We start from the raw sequence: 12,125 nt of genomic DNA, 5'->3' as shown, positions 1-12,125 counted from the left end.
GGTTCTCTGGAAGGGTTGCTTGTGCTCTCGTTGCACAGACGTGCTGCAGGAGCCTTGGCTGTTCTCCAGAATTCTGGCTCTCCATCTCGGAATGATTCTGTGAGTGGCTCCATAATGCATCCTGACCAGAGTCAGGAGCCCTGCCGTCCTTCAATACTTCTGCAGTTAATGAGTTTTCAGGCACAGGGAAACCATTTAATGTCTCTATGTCTTCTCACATGTAAAATTGGATTTTTAATATCAGCTTTATTTACCTTGCCGAGTTATTCTTCTATAACAAGAACATTAAGAGCCTGGCTTATATTAGTTTGAGCGAGACATTGTTGGTGTGAAAAGGATTGGTTATGGGCAGTTTCTTACTTCCACACACAGCGGATTCCTACACGTGTTTCAAAGTTGAATAATAAACAATAATGAGGGAGACATTTCCAGAGAACTAAAAATATATTCTAAAATTCCCAATAGTGGTTAGTTATGTGCTGCCTCCCTCAGATTCAGACACCCATGAGGCAGGTGAGAACTTCCAATGCACGCAGCACAGGTGGCCACCAGCCATCCTGGGGATGGGAAAGGTGACCTGGGCACCGCCTCTTCCCGGCCTGACCACTCCTCTGCCCACGGCTGCAGCAGCCACAGCATTTCCACATCTTTAGGAAGCTTTGGGTGGCTGGAAACAGATATCCACATATCGGGAAAAACAGTTCTGTCGTCTTGCCATCTGTGGTAGATTGCAAATGTGACCCCAAATCTTTACTCTTTCTTTTTTCTCCTCCAGCCTTTGCCATGTAGTTTTACAGAGGTCTCCCAGTTTGACACTGGGCTTAGCCCTGTGAATTAGTCAAGGTTCTCCAGAAAAACAGAAACAATAGGATACGTGTGTATATATATAAAATAATGTTGTTCATAATATTATTTTTATTTCTTTCTTTCTTTGAGACAGAGTCTTGCTCTGTCACCAGGCTGGAGTGCAGTGGCACGATCTCGGCTCACTGCAACCTCTCCCTCCTGGGTTCAAGCAATTCTCCTGCCTCAGCCTCCCAAGTAGCTGTGACTACAGGTGCATGCCACCATGCCCAGCTAATTGTTTTGTATTTTTAGTGGAGATGGGGTTTCACCATGTTGGCCAGGATGGTCTCAATCTCTTGTCCTTGTAATCTGCCAGCCTTGGCCTCCCAAAGTGCTGGGACTACAGGTGTGAGCCACTGCGCACGGCCCATAATATTATTTTATAAATATATACCATAAGAAATTGGCTTATGTGATCATGAAAACAAAAGTCTCATGATATGCATTTGCAAACTGCAGACGTAGGAAAGCTGATGGACTAATTCTAGTCCAAATGCTAGTGGGATTCCAAGAGAAATTCTGATGTTTCCGTTCAGGTCCACAGGCAGAAACACAAAACACAAAACCCAATGCCCCGGTTCACAGCAGTCAAGCAGAGTCCCCCTGACTTGCTGTGTTCAGGCCTCCAGCTGATTGGCTGAGGCCCACCCACATCAGTGGGACAAGCTGCTGTGCTCAGTCTGCCAACGTAAATGCTAATCTCATTTGGAGTCACCCTCCAGACAGACCCAGAATAATGTTGAACCAAATTTCTGGGCACCCTGTGTCCCAGTCAAGTTGACACATACAATTAACCATCCCACCATGAGATTTGCTGTTGCCAGTGGGATGTTCGCAGATGAGATGCCAGCAGAGCCTTGAGAGACTCCAGACCCGTCAGGCCACCCAGGTAGTCACTCAGGAATGCGCTGATGGAGGTGCTTTCCTGGCCACTGTGGCAGGCGAAGGGAGTGTGGTGTCCCCTGTACTGTCCTTTGCAGGAGGTGACGCACGCCACTTCCAGTCGTGATTCCTGCCCGACTTGCATGAACAGTAACTAATGGCCAAAGGTGTCTCCATCACCCTTCAGTCCTGCTTTGAGGTAGCATAAAAATCATAGCACAAACCCTCCAGCCACAAACAAATCTGTGATTTGTTTCCTGCCGAATAAGGGCTATCCCTGCTTTGTGACTTCTCCCCTCTGTGGTCATGGAGGCTTCGGTCCATGCTTCCTGTACTCCTGCCTCCCGCCCCATCCTGGTGCTGCCTGGGCAGCCCTGTGTGGCATGCCAGTGCTCCTTTTTCTTGGGAGCTGTAAGAAACAAGCTCTTATTTCAAAGGCAGTTGTTCCTGTCTGTGTCTATCACTTTACCATACCCGAATTAACAAATCCTGAATTCAGATTGTTAAACATGGGGAATGCAAGCATATTATGTGAGTAGAAGGAGTGGAATATCTGTGGACGGCCCTAACAACTCAGACCCTTGGTTCCCACAGTGTTCTGGGCACGCCAGCTGATCTTTGCTGACACTGACCTCCGTGCATGGCATTTGCTGCCATCCCTGGCACGACAGGAGGTTATGGTTGTTGAGTGCAGTAATTCCTTAACCACTTTGCTATCCTGCCTTTTTATTGTCAATAAACACTGTAACATATGTTAAATTTGAGCATTCTGTGAAATGAGAAAGGGGGTATGATACTGTTTCTAAGGTGGAAACCAAGACAGCGAGACCGTACTGCACCGTTCTGTGGCTTCCCAGCACCAGGTCCATCTGATGACCCAGGTCTCACCCTGGCACCTTCAGGAAACCATGGTGCCACGAAGTTAAAATCTTATTTGAATCCAAATAAAGGACATATTCAGACTCCTAGTGGCTCATGACCTGAAGTCTAAGGTTTATTCAGAATTAGTGGAGATAGCACTGGTAAATATATATGCTTTTTTAAAATGAAGGGTCCAAAAATAGGACATTTCCCTAAGCATTAAGTCAGACTGAGGAATTTGTATCACTGATTTGGAGCCCGGGGGGAACTAGGCAAAAACTTCATGAGCTTATTCCGGGACCCCTATCTGAATAGAGGCCTCAAAGCCCTAAGGACACAAAATTTCACTGGCGGCTTGTGGCCAATAACAGAAAAGGCAGAATCATGAGCAAGCCGGCTGTCTGCCCACCCAAGAGAGTGCTCACAAACGCTTGGCAACGCTCCCCGCCTGTGTACTCCCTCTTTCAGCCTGGATGGCTTTCCGCATTCACAGTGTGCGTCCTCTTGACATTAAAGACATTATCCCACGGCGCTTACCCTGAGCAAAGCTTCCTCTTTTCAGCTCCCACAGCTTGGCTGATGCCGCTCAAGAGTCCCCCACAGTCCTGGCATCTGTTTTCCTTGTGGGAGGCACCTGCCCTGCTGAAAGACAGGAGGCTGGGGAAAGAACAGATAGAACAGGATCCCCGGGGCTCTGATGCTTAAGGGAAAGCAACATGGCCTTGGCTGGGGATCTGCTCACAAGAGGCTTAAACAGAGGCCCCATTGCTGCCTACGAGAAGTTTGGACGAACTGTGATGAGGCAATTGAAAGAAAACCTTCCGAACACAGTGCAAATCCATTTCATAAACGAAAAAAGCCTTTTGTATGCTCTCTGTGCCCCTACATGGTACACTCAGTACACAACTACATGCTGTTCTGCGAGAAAATGAAACGACTAGAATTTTTAATATCATGTCTGGGATTTCCTGTGGGAGTTGGTGTACACTTTCTACTAAGTTCAAGGTGCAATTTTCCTCTAATTGTTTTCAATAGTTTCATCCATTGTTAGCAACTTTCAGAAAAATATCGTCAGATTGCTTTCCCTAGAGGGAATAGAAGAGAATAAAATCCCATGATTTAATCTTTAAAAAGTTGAGAAATAAAGTCAAAAACATCCAAATTTAATGCTGCCTTTTCTAGTTTATACATGTTATGTTAATATCTAAATGATGTCCAGAAGTATTTACTTGTCTCATATTTATAAAACTTGATCACAGATTTTAAGAAAATTGTTCTGGCTTTGTTATTAATGTTCTCAGGAACACTTGACATGAAAGTTCTGGTTTCCTATAAAGCAGAGTTTCAAAATTTTTAGAGAAACTTTAAATAGGTCTACTAGGTTCTGGTGAGGTCAGAATATTCAGAGGATACAGCATGACTGATGAGGAGCCTAGGATTTTGTGCCTCAGAGCATTTACCATTGATTACAGGCCTTTAGGCTGGATTCTGACCTGGAGGTAGTGTCCACTGACTTCACGGCAGTCTCTCTTCTGCAAATAGCGGTAGTGCTTTGCCTCATCCTTATGGAAATGATATAGTGGGATCTGAAGACGTGTGCTACCCCCCTCAAAGTTCTAAACATTCCAAAAGCGTCATTTACTCACTAGATCCTTAATAGATCTTCCTTCTAATATGGATTAAAATTTTTTTTTTTTATATCACTCTTGCTTTCATGGTTGGAAAAGGTGTTATTTAGAGAAATAAGGCAAATGGAAAACTTTAAGATTGACATTTGCCTAAGGTGCCTCAAACATTTCTAGAACATTAGATAATCACTTGATCTGCTTTGTTTGAAAGCAAGTTGGTTTCTAGAAGACCCACTTTGACTCTGATGGTGAGGCCTGCGGAGGTTTTCATCGCAGATGTTTACCCTGAGGAGAACCCCTGAACACGGTGAGCAGATGAAAGGCAGCTCAAGGCTGAGCTCTTGGGACTCACCTCTGCCGTCGGCCACATTTTCCTCTGAGTTTATGAAAATGATGCACCCTTACCCTCAATGCTACAGTTCTTGAGTTAGGATTGTGAAAGTTGATTATAGAAATTGAGCCATTCTTGTCATACCCAACTAAATCAGAGAGGAGGGGTCTGAGTAAAGGGCACTCAGGGTACATAACGCCTCCCTAGCAATGCTGTTCTCTCCAAGTCCCATGGCTGAAACTGCCTGTTATAACCAGAGACCACTTTTATCTGTAGCAGGTGAGATAACAACTGCAAACCAATGATTAGTTTTGCCCACCACAGTCACCCACCAATCAGACCTCACCAGCCCCCGAAACTTTGCTAATATCAAAGAACTTTCTCACAGGACCACACGGAACAGTCCTCTTTTTCTACCCTTCTCTTTGTTCTTCGGACCACCCTGTCTGCCTCTATATCATGAATTGCAATTATTTCTTCCCAAATATTAAATTTAGAGATTCATCTCTACATTTTTAATTTGCTTTAGAGAAGTTCAGGCAGGCACCTGCCAAACCCTGTGGTTTCTTTGTCACTGTGTGGCTGGGTTCGTTCCTCTTCCTTTTGTCTTCACTCAGAGCTTCCTTTGTCTGCAGCTTCTTCTCACTGACCCGCTCACTTTGGGTGGCTCCTCTTCTGTCGTGTCTTAAGAGGCAGCTGTTGCAAGTCTTTCTTAATTCACCGGGGAATAATGGCAGCCTCTCCAGGCCTTCTGTGTCAAGACCTCAGTCCTGGTGGCAGATAGTCGTGTTTTGCTTTCTTCTAGTCTTCAAATCCCACTCTGATTTTCAGGTTCTTTTGTTAAAGCCAGGCAGCAAGGATGGTGGAACGTGCATTGGCTGTATGGGTGGCAGGACAGCTGGTTTCTAGTCTTGGCTTGGAAAATATCAAGCGGTTTGGTTTTGGGAAAATGATCCCCCTTTTTGGAGTTAGGGATTGTTTCCAGTAAATTGTAATGAAGAGATTTCATATCAGTCAACAGAAGTGGTTCTGAGCATGACCACTAAGTGGGAGCGGGAGTTATAGGGCCTAAAAGCTTATCTCCTCCAGGGCAGTTTTATGTCCGTCCCAGGAAGCGAGTACTGTGCTAATGTATTTCCTGGTCTGGCTGCTGGTCAGAAGTTGTGAGGGTGATTGCCAAATGAATTCTGTGTGTATAATCCAGATATCAACTGGAATTTCCTGTCTCTATGATCTAGATGAGAGGCCTAACAAGCAGGCCACTTGCCGTAGGTGCCAAGTTTATGGTCTCTATCATTTTTTATGTAGGCTGAACCTGGTCCACATGACGTCTGTGCAGACATACAATTCCACCTCTTCCTTGATTTCCACCTAAAATGTCACTCACCTGAGGAAAAGATCCACGGAGATTTGAAGGAGACGTGTGACAGTACGCTTCAGAAAGGTGCGTGCTCCTAGTAAACGTTAAATACTGAGCTTCTTAAATGTTTCCTCATCCCCCAGTCTGTAGGTTCTGTATCCCTGAGAGGGAACCTAATGAAAGGAGTTATTTTTCTCAATACATGGAGTTCATAAAAAGGACTTGGAGATCTTTCACAATATGATCTAATATAAGAATCATTTATTTTTGGAAACACATTTGTTTATTCATTTACAGTTACATTCATTCATTCTAGGCTTTTTTGGCTTGCCCTCTACAGAAGAAATTATAAAACCAATTCTGTGGGGAAAAGAGAGAGAGATCAGCCTGTTACTGTGTCTATATAGAAAGAAGTAGACATAAGAGACTCCATTTGGTTCTGTATTTGAGAGGCTGTTAATCTATGACCCTACCCCCAACCTTGTCCTTGCAAGAGACACATGCTGTGGTGACTCAAGGTTTAATGGATTTTGGGCTGTGTAGGATGTGTCTTTGTTAAACAAGTGCCTGAAGGCAGCTTGCTGGTTAAAAATCCTGCCCGTCCTGGGCAATGGAACATCTCTGTGTGAGACCCAATTGTATGCTCTGTTTACTGAGATAGGAGAAAACCGCCTTACCATAAGGTGGGACTTGCTGGCGAGACTTGCTGGCGCAATGCTGCTCAGAGGTTTGTGGAGATGTTTGCATATGCATATCAAGGCACAGCATTTTCCTTTGAACTTATTCATGTCACAGAGATCTTTGTCCATATGTCTTACTGCTAATTTTCTCCCTAAAATGATCCTATTGTTCTGCCACTCGCTTATCTTTAAGACGGTGAAGATAATTATCAATAAATACTGAGGGAACTCAGAGACCCGTGCCAGCGTGGGTCCTCTGTAAGCTGAGCGCCGGTCCCCTGGGCCCACTTTTTCTTTCTCTATACTTTGTCTCTGTGTCTCATTTATTTTCTCAAGTCTCTCGTTCCACCTAACGAGAAACGCCCACAGGTGTGGAGGGGCAGGCCACCCCTTCACAACTCAGTACTGCCCACCCCTCCCCCGCCCCACCAAACACACAAATTCCCCAAATAACAGAAGCCAAGGATTTCGGCATGTGAATTGTCCAGCTTTTAAAGTCAGCCATTGGGCCATCTGTGGCCCTTTGGTGATGTGTTACTTGTGTGTGAACTGCCACAGTTACTAGCGTGGTCCTTCTCCAAGAAGGCAGCTTTTCAGGGAAGTAGTAAAGCCAAACTGCATGAGGCAAATCCTGTGGCCGACAACAATTCAGCCAGGCTTTGCAAGATTTGCTCTAGTTATTCCAAGAAACACAATTCAGACTTATCAACAGATGAAAGGAGAAAAGAAAGGAGCCTTTAAAGACAAAAAGAGGGCTTCTTTCTGCCAATGAAACATTTCTCATGTAAGATCACATCATCTGTAATATGGCTTGCAAATGTGTGGTTAAGATAATTTTTGGAACAGCCTAGACCAACCAGTTAAAGTGACTAGGGGTTAAACTCCAGGAGGCACAACTGAATATCTCTCTCTCTCTCTCTCTCTTTCTCTCTCTCTCTCTATATATATCTTCACACCAATACACACAAAAGCCTTTATCTCTGTTATTTCACAAACTCTAATAACACTAAGCTTCATAATATCTCTCTTAAAGACACAGGCGTTAAGAAGAAACTGCTTAGACAGATAGTGAGGGTATGGGAATCCTCAGTGGGTTTTCCTTTTTAATGAAAAGCAGCCTGAAAATCATTTTCTAACAAAGATCACCCTGTAAGATTGAGCCGCAGACATAGACAAGCCAGCTGGAAGCTTCCAGGGGTGAAGGTCAGCAGGAAAAAGCTACCGGGACTAGGCATGTTCAACACGGCGGCTCCATCTCCCCTGCCCTTTGCCAGCCACGTGTACAGGAAGGAGCAGACAAGATGGCACCGGTCAAGTGGAAAGTCTATTTGAGTAATAAGATTCGGTGGGGCGGCCAGCCTTCCATGCTACGTAAACCTATGTTAGCTCTACATAAATCAGACACCGCCTCCTCAAGCCTGCCTAAAAAATCCTGCACACTCCTTGCCCCGGTCTTCCCTTTGGGAAACCCTCTTTCTCTCGCCCTAGAGAGAGACTATTCTCCTTTCTCCTTCTTTTGCCTATTAAACCTCTGCTCCTAAACTCCTCCTGTGTGTCTGTGTTCTAAATCTTCGCCACACAAGACGATGAATCCCGGATATTTACACCAGGTAACTTTCCATAAGATTTGTTGAGCCTTATATGCTGGGCACCTCTTCTGTAGAGACCAAGCCAAGCTGACTACAAACAGTTGCATTTGTTGTAATTTTCTAAAAACCTAGTATAATTTCCTGTTGAAGTCCAACTGACATTTGGTAAGTGTTTCTCTGTGGATTGATTCACCCAGTAGACAGCAGGCAGAAGGCCTGGACGTAGCTTGGGAAGGCTCTGCTTGCAGCTGGTGTGCAATGTGAGGAAGGTTTTCCCCATGAGCCTCTTCACTTAGGGTCCATTTGAACAGGACGTTTCTCTCCCAGCCCATCTTCAGGGGGAATCTGCCGTTGGTGAGTGGAGACAAAGGGCAGGAGTTGGGGTCTCAGTACTGTGTTGCCCACCCTACGGTCATCTCTGGAGCCAAATTCCCAATATGCTTAAGGCTTCATCTCATATCGCACGTCCCCCACCTACTGATCGTCCAGGTCTGTGAAGCGTCTAAACCGTTTTTCATTTCAGGGCTGTTTGTGCTGTTTCCTCAGCTTCAATTTTGCCCCTTCCTGAAGTTTCAGGGAAGTCCTCGATGTTTAGACCTGACCATCAGAGAGGCCTTTCCTGCCCCTCTCCGTCAGTCCCATTTTCGTTTTTACGTAGCGCTTTCATCAGTTTTTATTTATCATTTGTCTATTCAGCACTTTTTTTTTTTTCTGTTTGTCCTGTTTTACTTTTCTATTAGAATATAAGCAATGAGAGGGCAGGGCTGGGTCAGGCTTATTTGCTATTATATTTGCAGTACTTATCTTGTAGGCAGTTAATGAATGTAAATAAATTACCTTCAATGCTATGAATTATAATAGTTGCATTTGCTTCTTCACACAATCGTCCCACGATTAACATAAGCTTGTATGTGTGCTTAGGTTCTTTTTTTCATAGCATTTCCCATAAGATGATTACCTGAGTCAATGTATTGCTTAGGGTTCACCAGAGAAACGTGTGTGTGTGCGCATGTGTGTACGTCTGTGTAGGAGGGTGAGACAGAGATTTCTTTGAAGGAATTGGTTCACACGATTATGGAGACTGCAAGACCAGAATCTGTAGGATAGACCAGCAGGCTGGAGACCCAGGGAAGGGCCCATGTTGCACTTCAGAAGGTCGCCTGCTGGCAGCATTCCCTCGCGATGGTGGGAGGTCAGGTTTTGTTCTATTCAGGCCTTCAACTGATTGGATGAGGCCCCCCCACATTACAGAAAGCAATCAGCTTTACTCAAAGTCCACTGACTGAAGTATTAATCATATTCCAGAACACCCTCACAGAAATGGAATATATAATAATATGTGACTAGAATAGTGTTTGACCACGTAACTGGGTGCCATGGCCTAGGCAATGATCACATCAAATGAGCCGGCACAGACAATCTGAAACTTTAATACAGACAGACTTGTCCTGAGGTCAGGACACATCATCATCTAGGTGGGGTGAGGGGCTTGCCATGTTTCCACAAGACCTGTGATTCTAAGTAATCCTTAAGTCTCTGAGATTCAGATGCCTTTTATCTATAATAGACAGATTAGTCTAAATCCAGAGATCTCAAATTGTAGCCCCCAGACCAGATCCAGCCCCTCCTGCTTATGTGTGGCAAAACAGGCTGAGAATGGTTTTTATGGATGTACATTTGGGATTAATTTGGTTCTAGGGAAGTAACTTTGAACTTCCAATAAGCAAAATGTTATCTCCTCCTCAAAGAATTCCATTTTTTCTCTTTTGTGGGCCTGTATTATCAAAACAAACAAAAACGAAATGATTATAGTTTGAATTTTGTCAAGAAAAACGTTGTGGAAATTTATCTCTTCTTTTATTAGCATCTACATAACAGCTTTGATTTTGTCTCTTGGCTCATGAAGCCTAAAACATTTCCAATCTGATCCTTTATAGAAAAAGTGTGCCAACCTTTAGTCCAAACGCTTCATGTTTTCAAGTCGTGGCGCTGTGTGTGCCTAGGTTCTCGTGGAATGTAACACGTTATAGGGATCAGCCATTTGGTGAGTCTCTGGTAACCCTTTTATTGAAACAGCAGCATCTTAGATGAAATGGGCTTTGAGCGATTTGGGGAGGTAGAGTGGTGGGGGTTGGGGAAAGACTCTCCGCTGCAGACAAAGGTTCAAACCTGCATGTCTGCCCTGATCCTGCACCTTTGTGCCCTCTGGACAATGAAGACAAGCCAGGGAAACCCCAGCGATGCTCTCAACTGCAGCTCAGGACAGTCTCCACTCTGCCTCAGACTTGCCCGGCTACGTTCCGGCTTCTGTCTGGCGTTCAGCCACGGGCTCACCTGTCGCTTGCAGCAACACCCTTGTCTTTGGAGTTGGTGCTGGTCTTTGAATCATTTATTTAGCTGTGACTCAGTGAAGCCTGACTGGATTCAGACCAGCATGAATAGTCCTACTGCCCCTAATTCTCCCTCCCAGCTGGGCCTGCTTCAAATCCTCCAGCCTTCAGCCCAGCACACCAAGATCCAGCCCAACACTCCTTCTGGACATGTGCGTCTCCAAGATGCCGCAGGCAGAGGAAGCCGAAAGGCTGAGTGAGCCTCCCATTTGAATGTCTGCTTTCTCTAGGGCAAGCTGTTCTTTTCCATACCTTGTTTATAAGATAGAGGAGGGTGCCTGAATTCTACCGGGCACTGTGTTGGTGCCTCATGCAGACGGGCCAGGTTGCTTTCAGATTAATAGCTGCATTTCATACTCACAGAGCCATTTCACAGTTTGATGCCAAGCACCCATACAGACAATATTTGGAGTCAGTCAGAGTTTTTGCAAATGTCTTAGAAGATAAATTAGCGACAGTGTGAGAGATCAATTTGCACTGTGCTTTAGTTTTCTGTTGTAGGCTTTTACTAACCTGATCCCATTACGGCTTTAAATTAGGAAATAAGCCTGAGGCACAAATAGCTGCGAAAGCTTTGTTTGGTTGAGTGTTTTAGAATTTGAATGCTGAACAAAAGTTTGCAAAATCCTGTGAAATTTCTTTATTTTCTTTTTCTTTTTTTTTTTTTTTTTCATTTCATTTACCTTGTCTTGTTCTTTCTGTTCTCTTTAGTCTTATTTTCAAATGCAATTAAGACCACCTAGTTCTGTCACTGGCTGGAATTTCCAGGAACCAGTGACCCTACAATAGAGGTGCGTGTGCCCTGCCCAGGGGACCCAATGGGGGTCATGAGGCTGCCCTCTCCCCTTTCTCAACCAGCCCTGGAGTACGTTGGAAATAAAACAGAGCTAAAGAACGTGGAGAAACTGCCGGCCTGAACCCAACCAGAGTGGAAAACATCCAAGGCAGGTTGGTGGCGCTGGGAAGTGAGCTGTCTCCTGGGGTTCTATGAAGCTGGAAGGACTGGAACAGGGACCCAGCCCCACACATTCCAGCTCGTTTGTCAACAGGAATGTTTTGCCGGGAAAGGCTGAGGAGAATTTTGATTTTCTGCTACTCAAGTAGATTTGGAACATTGCCGTTCCTTTCCATTGTAAACCGTTTTTTCTTCCAGTGCTGATATTCGTTGAGATGGTTAACTCCTGTGTATTTAAAAAAGAAGGGGATAAATAAATTCAGATACTAAAAATATTACTTGCAGTTAATTTAAATATATAGTAATCAAAAATTCTGAAAGTGATTGTAACGCTTACTTCACGTATCATTAGCTTTTTCTATGTGAATTGATCGGAAGCTGAGATTAAATGACAGTCACTTCCTGAGCTTTGGTATCTCTTACTCCTTAGAGGACACTTGGTTTTTTGCCTTCAGTTCAGATTGATTCGTGCAAAGTTGAACTCTTTGTCTTCCCCATCAAGTGAGTCCCCACCCCACTACTTTATTTTATTCAGTTATACCATCGTTCTTTCAGTTACCTGGACTCAGACACTGGAGCTGCTTGTGATTTCTTTCTGTGCTC

General features: G+C 44.5%; 1 long non-coding RNA gene across 1 annotated transcript; it reads right to left on the bottom strand.

The window, feature by feature from the left end:
- Positions 1-2,701: 2,701 nt before the first annotated feature.
- LOC119620568 (uncharacterized) lies at positions 2,702-4,576 on the bottom strand. Its single transcript, XR_005237051.2, has 3 exons — positions 4,459-4,576; positions 4,050-4,258; positions 2,702-3,246 (listed from the first exon to the last, which is right to left on the bottom strand). It is a non-coding gene; the product is annotated as an uncharacterized lncRNA (long non-coding RNA).
- Between the last annotated feature and the right edge of the window lie 7,549 nt (positions 4,577-12,125).

The sequence above is a fragment of the Chlorocebus sabaeus genome, chromosome 7 (genome assembly GCF_047675955.1).
Source record: "Chlorocebus sabaeus isolate Y175 chromosome 7, mChlSab1.0.hap1, whole genome shotgun sequence".
Taxonomy (NCBI): Eukaryota; Metazoa; Chordata; class Mammalia; order Primates; family Cercopithecidae; genus Chlorocebus; species Chlorocebus sabaeus.
Note: the sequence above shows the minus strand (reverse complement) of the source record. Positions and strands in the feature narration are given on the sequence as shown.